The sequence below is a fragment of the Columba livia genome, chromosome 1 (assembly GCF_036013475.1).
Source record: "Columba livia isolate bColLiv1 breed racing homer chromosome 1, bColLiv1.pat.W.v2, whole genome shotgun sequence".
NCBI lineage: Eukaryota > Metazoa > Chordata > Aves > Columbiformes > Columbidae > Columba > Columba livia.
The window spans coordinates 24,720,009-24,734,708 of NC_088602.1; the positions used below are offsets into that span (position 1 = coordinate 24,720,009).

The 14,700-nt window shown below is 41.1% G+C and overlaps 1 long non-coding RNA gene across 1 annotated transcript in view; it reads right to left on the bottom strand.

The window, feature by feature from the left end:
• Nucleotides 1-2,962, bottom strand: part of LOC135578456 (uncharacterized) — a 50,188-nt gene extending 47,226 nt beyond the window's left edge. The window contains exon 1 of the long non-coding RNA XR_010470080.1: nucleotides 2,124-2,962. This is a non-coding gene — a long non-coding RNA (uncharacterized LOC135578456). The remainder of the gene's footprint in view (nucleotides 1-2,123) is intronic.
• Nucleotides 2,963-14,700: the final 11,738 nt, after the last annotated feature.

Below are 14,700 nucleotides of genomic sequence, written 5' to 3' on the forward strand. Positions count from 1 at the left end.
TAAGCAACAGAGCCCAGACTGAAATAAAAATTAAATAATGAAGCTCTCAGAAGGACCCTTGAAAGCAGTCAATTCAGTTTTCATTGCATCAGTTTTTATGAAGCATAGGCATCCAGACAACATGGGTAAGCACGTGCTTGCGGGAGCATTTATGGGACTGAGGCACTTGCAAGGAAAAACAATTCCCTGTTATTAGCTATGTTTTCATAACCACCTTAGCTATATTTTGACTTTATTGCGTATGAGCTGCTTGCCTGTTATAAATAGAAGAATCAAGCTCTTAGAAAAACAGTAAAGCAAAACTTTCAGCAAGCTTTTACTTTTAAAAAATATTTACTAAATAAAGCTCCAGAAAATATTTTAGAACCTCCAGTTCACAAATCATTCTGAAGTGTCATCTAACAAATGGAGTTTAGAGCAATGAGGAAGATCCAGAAAGGGAAGAAAAACCACGAACTGTATGGGCACATCACTGAAAATAAAGAGGAGCTTGAAGAGTTAACATTTCTCAGCTGAGATGACGAGACTGAATATGTACTTCGGGCCCACCCAGACTGTGAAATACGATGGATATATTTGAACCACCACGAAGGCAGGAAGTCAAGTCCAATAATAAGGTCATTGTACTGTGGCAATGAGCCCAGCTGTGAGGTTTCAACCCAAGCATTCACACAGCACAGACTCAGCATGGGATTCTGTCTGAAGAAATCTAAATTTCCATTTAGGTATCAGAAGATCCTCTCAGTCAGTGACCCAGCCCACCTACTTTCCAATACTGACCAACCCACTGGGTGCTTTAATTTGATAGACACCGTCCTGCTTGGCCTGAACAGTCCCTGCAGCCTCCTGGGTTCAGCACGTGTCTGGTGATGCCAGAGCAGGAGTCCAGGGGCTATAGGAGCTCACTGGTGCATATTGGTGTTTTCTCTGCTCACAGCTGTGGAGGTGAAGCAGGTGCTGCAGGTGCTATAGGGAGTGCTTTTCCTCAGACACAGCAGGACTCTGGATACACCCAAGCCATGGTGATGGATGGGGATGCCATGGAAGGAGCGAAGTGTCCCCATTGTTGGTACTGCAGAAGGAAGTCAGAGGGCAGCATCCCCGTGAGGCTGCTCTGCCACCTAAAATAAGTGTTGTCTCTGCAAACAGAGGTGCTGCCAGCTACTCATCATCCAGATTTCATGAGGTTGCCCTGGAGAGGAAATTTCCTCCCCTGCAACCCTTCCTAGCAGCAATTGCGGCACCTCTGTGCTACCCATGGGTTGCTACACCTGCGCGTTGTGCTGGCTAAATAGTGGGAATGGGAAGGGAAATCTGTCTTGAATACACCTTTCCAGGCACCTCTCTAGGATAATGTAGACACCACTTGTCATGTTTTCCTCTCCATGACAAAATCTTCCCTTAAAGTGGTTCTTTTCTCTGGAGCTTTGGAATAAAGTAGAACTTGTTTGTTATATAGCTTTGCTTTCCACCTAAATTTGATTTAAAGAGACAGAACAATACTTTTCCACATCCATTGGTAACCTGTTCCAACAGATTATTATTTAAAATATGTCATTTATTAAAATAAACAAATTAATTCAAATTTGTGTTTTAATAGTTTCCACTGGCAGTAACTGAATTGTCTATGAAAATGAAAGGAGAAAGACTCTTCTGACTAAATTGTCTCTAATTCTCATAGTTAAAAGCTGTTCACTTTTTGCAACATACTCTTTTTTCTGCAAGTTGTAAACCTTGCTGACACTGCCCTCCTCTTATCAGATGTAAAAAATGAAAGACAAATTGTTAAAAAGCAAAAAAGGAGGAACCACAGGAAAACTGAGGTTGGAAGGCACCTCTGGAGATCATCTGGTCCAAGATCTGAGCTCAAAGCTGGATCAGCTAGGGCAGGTCTTTCAGGATCATGTCCATCTTGGTGTTGGATATCTCCCAGAGATGCAGACTCCACAACATCTCAGGGTTGCCTCTTTCAGTGTTTCATTGCACAGCTATGCATTTTTTTCTTACATTTAAACTGAATTACCTCTACTTAAATTTGTGCCCATGGCCTCCTGTCCTGTCAGTGGGCACCACAAAGAAAAGTCTGTCTCTGTCTTATTTACTGCTCCCCATCATATACTTACACACTCTGGTAAGATCCTCCCTGAGCCTTCTCTTCTCCAGGCTGAACAGTTCCAGCTCTCTCAGTCTCTCCTTTTATGTCAAGTGCCCCAGTCCCTGAATCATCTTCATGGACATCTTCCTTGGACAGAGTTCAGTCTTTCCTGTGCTGGAGACCTCAGATGCAGACCCAGCACTCCAGATGTGTCTCACCACGGCTGAGCAGAGAGGAAGGATCACATCCCTTGTCCTGCTGGAAAGACTCTTCCTAATGCAGCCCTGGAGGCTTTGGTCTTTGCGATAGTGGCACATTGCTGGCTCATTCTCCACCAGGACCCCCAAGGCCTTGCATTCAGAGCTGCCCTCCAGCTGGTGGGTCCCTAGTGTGTACTGGTGCATGGGATGATTCCTATCCAGGAGCAATGCTTGGCTTGTCCCTTTGTTGAACCTTATGAAATCCCTGTCAGCGCATTTCCCCAGCCTGTTGAGGCCCCTCTAAATGTCAGGACAACCAGCTGGTGCATCAGCCCCTCCTCCCTGTTTTGTACCTTCTGCAAAATCTGTCCCATTGTCCAGATCATTAATGAAGATGTTAAGCAGTGCTGGCCCCACTATTGACCCTGAGAGTGCTTCACTAGTGAGTAGCCTCCAGATGAACAGTGTGCCGCTCCATTTTCAATCCACCTTACTGTCCATTTATCTAGTTCATATTTTATCAGTTTGTCTATGGCACGGTGTGGGAGACAGTGTCAAAAGACTTACTGAAGTTGAGATATACAGCACCCGCTGCTCTCCCTTCATCCACTAAGGCAGCCATCTCATTGTAGAAGGCTATAAAGTTGGTCAAGTATGATTTCCCTTTCTTGCAAATGTGTTGGCTGCTCCCAGTCACCTATTTGTCCTTCATAAATGTTTGTAAATAGTTTCCAGGGTTATTTGCTCTACCACATTCCCAAGGATCAAGCTGAAGCTTACTGACCTGTGGTCACCTGCATCTTCTTTCTTGAATATAGAAGTGACACAGAAAATAGAAGTGACATTTTCTTTCTTCCAGTCCTCAGGAACATCCCCTTCTATGAACTTGCACAGTTTGTCAGCACACAAAATATTGGGGGATTAGAAGGATTTGTGGGAATTTTTTTCCCTCCTATGATCTTTTTAACAAGCATTAGAAAAAACCTGACAGTTGTTATTACAGCATAATTTTTTGACAGATCACAGTGATGAATAGAATCATTTCTTGTCCCTCAGAGCGGGTATGTGATCAATGACAAATGAAACACAGCAGCAGGAACTGAAGGTGAATAGTGAAAATCCCAAGTGCAGTTCAATTGTCTGCAATGCAAGGAAGTCTTTTAAGGTTTATTATGAGCCTGATGGCAGCAGAGAACATTCCCCTGTACCTTTTCTCAGTGAATGATTGATCAACAAATGCTTCAACCTTGGAAATCCTAACAGGAGATACTCTAACTCAGACTTAGGTCTACTAAATGGTAATCTTTTATATTATGTCCCTACTTAAAAGAAAAGATAAAATGGATCGGACAGGACTGGCTGCAGTGATACTAAACTATGTCCAGAGGATGATGGATTTTAAAACAGGGATTTCAAAACTCTTTCAGAAACCCATTTTATTCCACATTTTCAGTGTTTAGTGTTTTACGGTAAGTATGTGCCCTTAGGATAGCTCTAAAATACTGTGCATTATTCATTGTTTGTCCTGGATAAAAACACTTAGTTTTCCTACTCCGAACAAAGGTTGTTTGGGAGTCACACTCTAATATCAACAAAGGTCCCCTCAGGACAACCCATGAATAATGGAACAGAAAGTAAAGTTAGTCACTTTCCTGTCTGCATAAATCTATAAAAAGTACTTTGGTATGATAGATGATGGTGATGGCGATGGTGGACTGAATGTTGAACTATGTCTCTGCATCCAAGCACACAGATGCCTTAAATAAATTATGAATCAAAAGAGATCCTCTTCATTCTAAAAAAAGGGCTCCACCAAAACATGTTCATGGTTTGTACTGCCTTCTCCTATTATTCTACTGTTTAGAAATCAATAATATCAATAGTTCCTGAAAGGTCAAACAAGATGATGTGCTCATTGGTATGAGTAGTGTTTCAGTGTTATCTGTTCTGCAGCCTGAAAATGTAAGAAAAACAAAGCACTGAAACACTCTTCACATGTAAGGTAAAATGTTGCAATGTTGGTTGTGCACACTAGTTCAAAATTAATTTTTAATTTAATGTCTTTGTTTATAATTTGACCCTCACTAATAAAAGCAAAAGTGCAAGTAGTGCAAGTTTCTCCCACGTAACATGCCTCCTTCCTTAAAAAGGCTAGTGAACCCAAAAAACATCCTGGGAATTCTGCCTGCACCTAAAAATGGAACTTCAGGGATTGCAACCAGCCCTGAACTTCCTGGAGTACGGCATAATTGTGATGCTTCTGATGACACTATTTCACTACCTTATTGCAAGACAAGCCAGAAGACTAAAGTTAAAGAATTTAATGTGAAGAAGGAAGATATTCTCCTCTTTCAATGTTTGTTATAATTTTTTTATGCTCCCTGCCATTTGCCATCTTTCCTCCATCTGCATTTTATTCCTGTATTATCTTCCAGCTGTTTTGAGTCTGCTGATAATAACACGGTATAACTGAATGAAATGCTGCTTTTCAGAGGCTGACATTCTCGTTACTTTCGCTTTGCTTCTGCTACCACACATAGAAAGGGGCAAGAGAATGACAATGGAGGAATTGGAGAGTAAATAATCTCGTTTGTAAAGGTTCACCAAGCAGCACAGCATAAAGGAATTAACAAGATGTTCACAGCAGATCTTTAGCTCTTTAAACACTTCTCTATCATGTGGGAGACTCTCACTGCAAGGGAAAAGGTCTCTTAAGAAAGGAGTTCACTTTTACTAGAGATATTTCTGCCCTTCCTGATAGTACCATGAAAAATAACAGCAGTCCTTGGATTTTATTTCCATTTATCAATGTCTCACACAGACTCACAGAGACCACACCTCTAAGGCTGTTTCAAGCATCTGCATCTCAACTGCCCTGAGCGAATCCACCATATACTCCTTGAGAGGCCCTCCAGCACCAAGAATGTGCCACCAGGGTTGGTGGTATCCATAACAAGTCCCTGCTGTCCTTGGGCCTAACTCATACTGCCCCATCTCACCATGAGTTGCCACCATGCAGCTCCAGGGAACGGAGCCACTCTTGCTGCAGTCTCTCAGCACCCACACTGATCTCAGGGATCCCGTGTGACAAACTCCTGAAACTGAGAACGAGGGGAGCTGGGTGCTTCCAACAGCTCCTGGCACTGGATAAAGCACCATCTGTTATTCCGCAACACCAGATGCATAGAAAAACAGAGGAGCCACACCACCAAAACCGACACCACTCACAGTTTTAGGGTCAGGCATTTTGCAGTGCTCCAGGAGCACGGCCAAAGGTTATCCAGGAGCTACCAGGCAAAGGAGACAGGCAGGGAATTTATTATTTAGGGAAATGGCATAAGCAATATAACAAGGCTGCAGACACAGCCCGTGAGGCTTTAATGTTTTTGCATCAATCAGCAGCAGCTGGTCACACAGCATGGAGAGTTCAGGCTGTACCTATTTAAAGGGCAGCAGAGCTGAGACTGCAGTGTGATGTCCCTAAGGACCTCCAGGACTCAAGGCAGCTTTGCTACATCTGACCTTTCCCCACAGGACTCTGCTGGCCAGAAAAAATCCACCTATCCAGGGACTGCTTGCTGTCTTGCTTTTCAACACAGGTGGTATTGAACTTAAAGCATTGAAGGTGTCTGGATTATGAATAATACCAAAATGAAACTAAACTGTATTCAGGCAGTGATTTTAAAAATAGCATATACAGGTGGACGGAAATATAATTTAAGTGCAAAAATGTTATTGAATACTGCACTTACCAGTGTCTATTGTGAGGGCAAGAAGTGTTAATGCTATAAATCTTATAAATCACCCATATATAATCATTCAGAATGTAACTCTCTTTTCACCTTAACAGCTACTGAGGGGATTACGCCAAGGTAAAGCACTCTTTGTCAGCCCAGGCAAATGTTTTCTGACACTTCCTTCTGTTACAAAACACTTATTCAGAGGGAGAGTATGTCAGCTTCACCCTTGGATGCTGAGTGATCCTTGATGATCTACTTCCCCAAATGAATAGCATGAGGTGGGACCAGGGCTCTTCAGCTGTGAGAGCCTAAGAGAAATCCGAAAGGGATATGGACCCCGAAGTGTGGCTCTTGATGGCACAAGGGAGAAGTGTTTTAACTTAAATACTTGTGGCATTTCTGATACTATTTCCTCTCATTGAATCAGTTGTGCACCTTGGGCAAGAAAATGGTGAAATAAGGAAATTTTCTTCTACTGCTGACTACTGTAAAATTGGCACTCAGGTCTCTAAAATCAGCTCCACTCACCATGAGAGAATTGTTATTACAGACCAGGAATATCCACACACAAAAGCTGAGATCACACATCAAACAAATCTCCATATTTACAGAACAGCTGGTAGTCTTGCTTGTGGCTATAAAGTTCCTCTGCTCTAATATCTTGGGGACTTTTAATAATACTTGTGCAAACTAAGTTTGGGCACATAGAGAAGATGACAGAGTCGAGGTCCATTGCCTGGGAAGTGCAGCTCCAGCTCTGTGAGTGCTGGATTTGCTGGAATGGTTTTACTGATCCCTCTTCACACAAGCACAGTCCGATCATCTCACCAGCACATAGCTGCAGTTTAAACAGGCCATGAGACCACAGGTGGACACTCCTGGGATGCTCCTTGGAGCTGCACTAACATAAGTTCCATTATCTGCTTTATGATATGCAAGTAAGGGAGAAGGGAGAGCAACAGAAAAAAGCCTCTCCTCCCGTCGAATCAAAGCCAACAAATAGCTTAAAAAGCATGAAGAAAAAAAGGAAGAGATAAAAAAGAACATTTTTCTCCAATGTGTTACTCTTCATCTGCCATTATTATTGACTTTTTAAACACAAAACCTTTTTTTTAAAAAAAAATTCAAGTATTCCTGTGCTGTATCACAGTTAAATCTTGAGTATTCATGCAAGATCCCTGAAAACAGACTGAAAAAAGTTGTTTGCTTTCCTCATGGAAACCTAGTGAAAAGCGAATAGTAAATAAGCAGCCACATGTAAATAAGGTTCCTTTCAGTATTAATAAGATTATAATAGTAACACAGTAAGCAAGGAGTTTTATAAATTATGACATTTTAATGACAGTGTCTGTTTGAAAGCAGATACATATTACAGTATATATTTTTCATCAATATTCATAATTACATTTGCTAATGAACTGACAGCTAACAATCCTCCAAAAGGCAGTTAATGTATTCCTGGGCTTCTACTAAAGCACAAATCATTGAATGCACAGTTCAGCTCAGAAGCCTTAAAATAAAAGTTATTAAAAGACTATCAGGCAAGATTCATAAGGCATATTGGCTTCCTTTCAAAACAGCCCAGAAAGCTGCTTCTTACGACATCATCTTTGTGTTAATTTAGGAAGTGTATGGAAGCTTTTGTTTGCTCTTCGAGATACATTAATCTTTTGAGAAATCATGGAATTACGTGGGAAGCCACTACAAGCAAACAGTTAATTTCCTCCTAATTTATTGAACTATTAATCAAGGCAATTAAAAAAAAATCATTTCCAAACTCATGTGCTCAGTCATTGTGGGTGGGCAGACCAAGTCCTTTAGAAAAGTGGACTCAGAACTGGGTCAGGATGTTTTGTGAGCCACCATCTTGGTAGCTCAAAGAAACATTGCTCATGGTTTCAGAAAGCAGAAAACAAGAAGAAATAAAATGGGGGGAAAATATTTGTGTCATTACTAGCAACTAGCACAAATACTTCATTATGCTTGAAGTTAGACAGTCCTCAGTAAACAGTTTCTAATTTGACATTAAAGGACTTTTGTCTTAGCATGCTGGGATACTAAAAAACAAACAAACAAACAAAAATCAAACCAACCAAACAACCATACAAAAAAACCAAGACCCACTGGTAAGCTTAACTCTCTAGGGTTCAGCTTTGAACTATCTAGACTTTGTGGCACCACTGATTGAAATCCCTTTAGAACTGACTCATCCTTGATTTTCCTGAGTGTGCTAAATTGAGCATATTTATGTTTGGACCTTTTAGACTCAGACCTTGCACTCAGGACACACAAAATGTCATATTTTTATAATGTCAAGACCATCAAACCACATATGAAATGTATGTTTCTCCTGCAATTAGGAAGATTTATGAACAGCACATAGTGGTATATCTCTTAATTACTGATGTGCTCATAGCATCATACCTATTTCACAGGTTTCCAGTGCCCAGAAATACTGCATTGCATGACATGCTTGTTCCTTCAGTTTTTAAAAGTGTGTATTTTGTGTACAGATTACCTATATTCAATTTCCAATCTGAAGTCTGAAGTATCGCTCCAGCTGGTCAGTGACAGCCTTGACTTTTTGGTGGCAAAAAGCTGAACCAATCGCACCAGGGAGTTGCATTATGCAACAGGGCTGGCACCTCGCCATATATTAATATATGGAAGCCAAGTGACAGGTAAATGCAAACAAACTTGGACAGAAAGCAGCATGCCAAATACTCAGGCTGGCACAGGAACTGGAATCGCATTACTTTGTAAATCCAGCAATGACCATGCAAAATCTGACTAAATATATACGTTAACTGGCTAAGCTGGCTCTCTTAGGGGCTCTGGCTCTGCACAGATCTACATTAACTGCTCATGAAATGCATGGCCCAGCACATATCTTGGCCATGAGATCTACAGAGCTAAGGGTAAAGCCGATATCCCCATTTCCAAGTACTCTTCCAGCTGTGAATTCTGGTGATACAAGCAGCTGACTTCATAACGATACGCCAATGTACAATGTCTTGCTCTTGTTGTTTCCCCACTGTTCCTTCTCTGTCCCTCTTCAGTGCCCAGTTATATGGTCCCACTTCTCTTGTATGATATCTGGCATTTATCAGACTCTTTTGGGAGTCAATTCAAATTGTCACCTCACCAGAAAATTATTCATTTTTTGACAGAGGTGGCACTATGTCTTGGTTTAACCTGAGCTAGCAAAACAACCATGATAGCCGCTCACTCACTCCCTCCCTGAATCCCCCCAACAGGGGAGAGAATCAAAAAGGGAAGGGGGAAACTTGGATTGAGATAAACACAGTTTAATAAAGTAACAAAATATTAATACACTACTAGTAAATATATATATTATATATTACAAATATATGTATTTATATATATATAATAAAAGATACTCAAGGCAATTCCTCATGAGCTCTGTCCACAACTGAGCAGCCAGTCCCAGCAAGCCACACCTGGTCCTAAAGCCGATCCCAGAGAGAGAAAAAAAGAGGAAAAAGGCAGAAAAATCCAAAGGCCTCTGCAAAATGGTAAAAAGCTGAACTAAACATCCCACGCAGACCTCCCCTGGCTCCAACAAAAAGAGCGAAGAGAAGGAAAAAAACAACACGCGCAAGAGAAAGCACCTGAGAAGCCAGAGAGTGCAAGAGACTGACTCCTTAAATATGGTGCATGACACCAGTGCGATGGCATACTCTTATTGATAAATCTGGATGTCAGTCAAGCTCACTGTCTCACACTTGTAGGCAGGGCACTCAGAGCATCCTTGGCTCTCAGACCAGAGCGATTAAAAACACTAAGTCTGTGCTGGGGTGTTATCTGCTTGTTCTCAAACTAAGTCCAAATGATGAGAATGCTAGCTACCCAAAAGAAAGGTTTCTAACTGCATGAAGAAAATTAACCCATTTTCAGTCAAACTGGCACATACAAGTAACACAAATGTGCCACCAGGAGCTTGGAAAGGAGAAAAATGGGGGACAAGGGAGAGACTTCTTCCTTTTGGCAGCAGCAAACCGTTATGTCAATTCACCCTGAATGTAAAACCAAGTGTAAGTCTCCAGTGAATTCTGTTTCTTAATCCTTTGAGATGGGCACTAGATGCACTCGCAAACACCTTCAATGGCTCTGTTGCAATCAGGCACCTCCCAGAATACCCCAGAATTGTTTCCAAATATCTACTAGAAATGCTGAATTATATTAATGCTATGATAAATACATTGTCAAACAGACTTCATTATAAGGGGGTACAAAATAACCAGTTCTTGAAAGAATACAATAACACAAAAACAGGGGATCAAAAATTATAATAATATCTTTATTTCTGACAGCAGAAGCATTTGTCCTTATTATTAAGCGGGCATAAATCTGGGATTAAATTATATGTTTGATGTGTTTGATTAGGGGATTATTTATTGTACCTTAAGTGGTGTATGAAGTTACATATTAATTCTTCACTCCCTCATATTGCTGAATATTTGAAACAATGCTTCTGAAATTGATGAAATTACTGTGAATTTTTTGTCATACAAATTAAATCTTAACCTGGATTTAAATGCTTGCTTTTTGAGGGCTTAGCTCTGGACAAAAATATAAATTAAACAAAATTTCTCATGTTAAATAGACCCTTTCCCCTGCCCTGCTTATTTTCATCAAGCAGACAGACATTAAACCAGTAGTCACTTGAAAAGAGGATGGCAGCAGACAGCAACAGAACCTCTATTCAGTGCTGATCAAACTCCCAATAAAACTAAACCCAGAACAAGTATTAGGACTTCTAAAGCCTGGAAATGTGTACTGGGAGAATTCTGTCAAGCAAGTCCTTGCCAGAAAGGGGGAAATTCGGCTGTCTAAAGATAGATGTCTAGTGCCATTTGGGAAGTCTAAATGCGATCTCTGGGAGAGCAGGGGTCTCCAGAGGTTCCCACTTGTATCTGCCAACCCCAAACAGATGTCCTAGTTGCCCCAAGGCTTCTCAAAGAGCAGCTGAATTGCACCCAGAGTGTCCACCATGCAATTAAGGACAATTTAAAATACTTCTTTAAGAAGGCTGTGGAAGGAAAACGGTAACTATTAAGTATGACTTCTATCCCATTAACAAAACATGTTTAAAGGAAGCTGCCTTACCTCCTTGTTTAAAAAAAACAACAAACAAACAAAACACTTTCAATCCATCTAAACATACTCATGAGGTTTTAGGTTTGTATTTTCTGCCGACAGCCTTAAAAACTGTGACTCCTATGACAAAGACTACATTGCATAAGAAAAGAGCCTTTGATAATCACCAGTTTACATTTGGGATGGTGACACACTAAGCATTTATGTAAAATAAGCATAAGCAGCAGAGAGCATGAGATTATTACAGTCCTGCATATCTCATGGGGACTTCAGGTATAGCATTAAATTACACCAGAAAGGTGGCCTGGAAACTTCTGCTGCACATTTGGGTCTGAAGGAAGAAAAAACAGGAATTTGTGATGATTTCTAAGACTAGAGGTCAAGGAAGTGTGTGTAGGCCTGCCTATCTTTACATGTTCAAAAAAGTTAAAACAGTAAAACTGCTTCATCCTTGCACTTAAAATCACTAGCACACAGCAAAGGGGATATTCACTGCTGTTTTATACTGAAAGGTATTGTGTAAGGAGATAACTCCTTTACAGAATCACAGAATCACAGAATGGCTAGGGTTGGAAGCGAGCTCTGGAGATCATCTAGTCCAACCTGCCTGCTAAACCAAGTTCACCTAGAGCAGATTGCACAGGAATGTGTCCAGGTGGGTCCTGAGTATCTCCAGAGAAGGAGACTCCACAACCTCTCTGAGTAGCAGTTCCAGTGCTCTGCCACCCTCAAGGTAAAGAATTTTCTCCTCATATTCAGATGGAACGTCCTGTGCTTCAGTCTGTGCCCACTGCCCCCATCCTATCACTGGGCAACACTGAAAGGAGTTTGGCCCCATACTCTTGACACCCACCCTTGAGATATTTATAAACATTGATGAGATCCCCTCTCAGCCTTCTCTTCTCCAGGCTGAACAGACTCTCTCAGTCTCTCCTCATAAGAAAGATGCTTCAGACCCCTAATCATCTTTGTAGCCCAAACACCAGGGGGATGTTGAGGAACAGGAGGCAATAGGACAGAGGGGCTGTAGAATTAATTTTCCATGCACATAAATGAGAACCAAAGGCTACAGCAGTTGCTGAAGCAGACACTGCACTGGGCCTTCACCTTCCTTCCAGCTCAAAGGAGAGTTGGGTGTCACAGCTCAGCACCAGCATGCGTAGAGAAAAAGGCTGAAAACACGCAAGGCTGTGCACAGGCCCATGAGACACGCAGACAGCGTGTTTTGGCAAAACAGTTTCATCATTTATAACAAACACAAAAAGTATAAGCAAAGGGACAGTTGCTTAAGTCACCTGGATTCTAAGCACAGACATGAGAGAAAGGCCTAATTGTGTCTAATTTGTTTCTAGAGTTTCTAAAAATGTGATGGTGTTTCAGGCAGCAAAGGGAACTAGTTTTACAAGAGCAGCACACAAACACAGTTCCATTCTCAGCCACTCTTCCTCAAGTAGCCCATACCTCAGCATGTCACCTCAGCCCTATATTTTCTACTAAGATCACTAATTCATTAAAAAAGGTCTCGCCTCCCATTTTGGAGAAACTCAGTTTCTACATATAAAACCCAAGCAGCATATGCTGTGAAATGTGAGAAAGGTCTCTCAGTTGTTACTTGACTGATTATGCAGAAACATCCAGCCAGCCCTCACACTACTGAGACACCAGGATACTTGATATGAGACGTAATAACAGTCAGAGATGGCGGCTGATTCTATAAGTTTCAAAGAGCCCGTGTGTTAACACACACCAGGCTTATTACCACTCCTGACAGTCTCCAGGTGAGCATGAGAAGTCTTCAGTTCTAAAATTAGGGTTTCTGTCCTCTGCAAAATCTTAACAAGTAAAAACACACTGTATTTCTGTGTCGTTATCTTGATCATATCTGATCACACAGAAATCCAAGCAAGCAGACTAGATTCCTGTATGTCTTGTTCAAGACACAGAAACGTATTTGTGCATGTACAGAAATTCATCAGTGCAGATCAGGGAAGCTGCACACAGATAAAGCTGGTGTGGTACATATTCAGCGAGCAATGTCCTTCTTATGCTTCTTGAAATGTTCTAACACGGGGAGTATAATTTCAGTACTTGGTCTAGTATTGTAGTTCCTGTTAAACAACTATAATTACTTCATTAAGGTTTATTTCCCAATCAGCTATGACCCTATTCACAATTGCTCTGTATTAAATCATTCTGTTAGTGAAGTTGCAAGTGCAAATTGTCATAAAACATCACCTTTTTGCATCCACTCCGCAATGGTAAAATGACAAAGGCAAGAAGCCACAGAGAACCACATTGCATGCTTGAGTCCCTTAGAGGGGAATGAAGTTTTATTTATTTAGACTTTGGCAATCAACCTTTTGGTTCCCCGGCCAGGAAGATCAGTGTAATGAGATGCAAGTTAATAGCAATCAGAGTTTGTGGCAGGCACCTGAGGGGTGTGTAGGCATCCAAAGGATGGTGAATGTGAGTACATCAAGAAAGTGCCTCCCTCCATGAAGGCCATTATCAAAATGCATTTCCTCCATTATTTCCCAAAAGATGAATTTCCATGTAGCATGTTTTGCAAGTGGTGTTTTGAAGTCATCAGACTTCCCTCCTCATTTCTGACAGATGCCAAAGTCAGGTCCGCTGTCATCTTCCATTCAGTCTGTCCACGCTGAGCCCAACTAACAGAAACCGGCAGAGGTAATTTCACAAACCTGGTGAGTTAGTAGTTGTTAAAGTTCTGCCTGAAATGTCATTGTTGGAATAAGACACTTCTGGAATAAAGACTCAGGAAAGCAAATGCAAATATTTAAAAGGTAAGGTCCATTCCTGTCACTGGAAACAACAGAAACTATTTAAGAATGTCCTTTCCATGCATTTCCATGATCCTGGCCTTCAGTGAACAAAACCAGGGTTTTCTTGGATCATCCCAAATTAAAACAAATGGGCAGCTGCCACCTAATATAAAATGATGTAATTTTTTATGTTTATACTTCACTTAAAAATAGTTCTCAATGTCAGGAGAGAAAGGAAGTGTGAGTTCTGAGCAATAACAACTTCCTCTTTTATCTCTCTACTAATGTATTATAGCATTTTTAACACAGGAAGAGGAGTTTGCAAAATCACATGTTTGACAGAACTTGTCACAGCTGAGCAAAAAGAGCTGACCTTTGAGTGTTACTGAAGTGTAAGCAAATGTAATGCAACAGCTGACATGCGCTTGTACTCTGAAAACTTTGAAAAAGCAGTGAAGAGTCAATCAGAAAGGTGCTTAATGCCACCTCCCTGTCATCATATCAAGTAATTTGAACTAGATAATTTTGAAGCTTTCTGAAGGTTTCCCTATCCTCCATGTCAGTAGGTCATTAAACTGAAGAAGTAGAAAGAAGCAGAAAAGTCAGGGACTTCAGGCCATGTTAGAGCTGCTGCCTGAGTTGCTCTCTCTTCCAAAAGACACTGTAACACTACTCTGCTCTTAGGTGTACCAAAAGGCCCAAACTAGGAAAACTATTTTGATGTTGATTTCATCAAACTGTTAAATTATTGGTTGCAACTC